This window comes from Triticum aestivum, chromosome 3D (assembly GCF_018294505.1).
Source record: "Triticum aestivum cultivar Chinese Spring chromosome 3D, IWGSC CS RefSeq v2.1, whole genome shotgun sequence".
Classification (NCBI taxonomy): domain Eukaryota; kingdom Viridiplantae; phylum Streptophyta; class Magnoliopsida; order Poales; family Poaceae; genus Triticum; species Triticum aestivum.
Genome location: NC_057802.1, coordinates 474,561,363 through 474,563,813, shown reverse-complemented (window position 1 = coordinate 474,563,813; position 2,451 = coordinate 474,561,363).

The following is a 2,451-nucleotide window of genomic DNA, read 5'->3' as shown; positions in this document are numbered from 1 at the left end:
GTCCTCTTCCGATGACTCTCGTTTGTTGACCACGCCACACCGAACGCAGCGAGGCGGTGGACGACGGCGAGGCCCCGGACGGGAACGACTCGGAGATGGGAAAACGCGGCAGTGGAGTCGCAGATTGAGAGGAGGAGAAGGGTTATAACTGGTTCTGTTGCGGCGTGGGGCTGTAGTCTGTGGAGAATAACAGGAGGTGTCGAGGGGTGGAGGGATAGCCTGGCCGGCGGTGGGGTAGCGCTTCGCAGCGATGCGTGCTAAGCAGAGCCGCTAGCCGCCGGAGGCCGGACCAGGCGGTCCCGGCGACGCTGGAGGAAGAAGACGAGAGATTGAAGGTGCATGTCGGCCGTTGGATATAAATCCAATGGTTGTGGATGACACAATCATTTGTTGACCAAGTTGACAACGCCCTGCGTAGGCTTCGACCTATTGGCCCACATGTCAGCCTGCAAAAATGTGGCATATATTTAACCCATGTTTTCTAGAATGTACAGTCCATTTGCTGGGCTGGGTGAACAAATAATTTCGCGTCAATCAGGCCCATTTATATTTTCTAAGAAATCCCAGCCCATTTGCACTTCCTTGAAATACACGTATTAGGTGGGCTCGTTATATATATAATATTATGTTAGAAGGAGCAATTAATATCAAAGAATAAACCGGAGAGGCACATTTTTTATATATATAATTAAGACATTAGCGAGTTATTGCTCAAAATAAAAATGAGCGCGTTATTATTAAATTGGTCCTTAAAATCTTCGCAAGCTTTTGTACGCAATCACCAGGATTTTCCTTGCCTGTGAGTCAAAAACAACCAGGATTTTCCTTGCCAACTTCCGTTAAACATTTACTTTTATAAGTTAATAACACGTGGGATGTTTTTATAATGTATATATAAGTCTCTATAAAATATACGATAATAGTAATAATATAAATATATATAATGTGGTTAGAAGGGAAAACATAAATTGGACACATCATTACTTTTATAAGAGACCTGCGTTTTATACCCCACAGTACGCATACTAACAAGTTCACACACAAATACAACAGAAAAGGTAAACATTCATATCAAACTCAGGTTCACAGGACACGTTCATATTCATAGCCAACATTCACTATCAACAACTCAAAAGATTCATATATACACAAGCTCAGCATATCTATGCATCCAAATGATTGATAGATCACACGACAATATTCATACATAATTCACAAAAAGATTCAGATATACACATGTTCAGTATGTTTATGCATCCAAATGATTGAGATCACAACCAATATGATCCATGGACGAACTTTAATTACCTAGGGTACAGACTGATAAATGGTGTTCAATCGGAGGTACTTCTTGCTAAAATTAGTTCTTGTACGAGTGAACTTTCGAGTACATAAGAGTCAGCACAGACAATCTGAACTTTGCTTGTAGGTTTATCCTCAAATAGTGGCCTCGTGCCGAGGGAGGTTTGAGCAACTTGGCCACTACTTTCATCCAACTAGTTTACTGGCTCATGTTGGTCCTGTATCTCGCCAAAATTCTACACTGTAGACGAGAAAGGAGGCGGTTGAGAAAATGAACCACCCAATTTTTTTGTGCAGTTCAACTGAAATGGAGCATCCTTGGCATGCAGACTGATTAAGTGCCAGATGAATATATGCGTCAACCAACTTGTCTGGAATCTTTAGACTCCATGCCGTATAGTTCGCTACCATATGTGCCAATAACCAAAAGGCACAAGTTGGGACCAAAGACTGGACTGCGTTTTTCTGGGCTATGCACCAAGCACTATTTTTGGCGTTCACTCTCCTAATACTTGGAGTTTGACAATTGGTTGACGCCAGTTGATACTTGAATGAATATAGGCACTTCTTGTCAACATCGATGCTTGTCTGAGTGAACTTTGGAGTACATAGCAGCAGCATAAGTACCTGTCCATCTGATCATTTTGTGCAGTTCTACTGAAATCACCCGATGTAATGATTTGCCTGCGAGTTCAGGCTCCAAATTACTCCTTTATGAAATCGGCAAACAGTAGCACAATACCAAATTACCAATACATATGACAGGCACAATAATCAGGATAAAGACCAGTACCAACCTGTGTGAGGTAGCATATCAATTACTATTTCCTTTGACTGGAAGCCGAGATAAGCCAAGCGACTGACAGCAAAGGAAGAAAGCAAGCGGAGATTAGCGACTGACAGGAAAGGACGGAAGCTGTCGAGGCAATGAAGCACCCAAAGTTTTTGTGCAGTTCCACCAAAATCGAGCATCCCTGTCGGCACATATATTGAGAGAGTGAGATTACTGTAATAGTGGGACTAGTTGATGAAACATACACTAACAAATAGAAGCACCCTCATTATCTTAATGGGTAAAGTTAGCAACGTAGTAGTCTTGCTTAAAGAGAGGTATTAGTTTATTTAATCAGTGCCAATTAGCTCAACTCA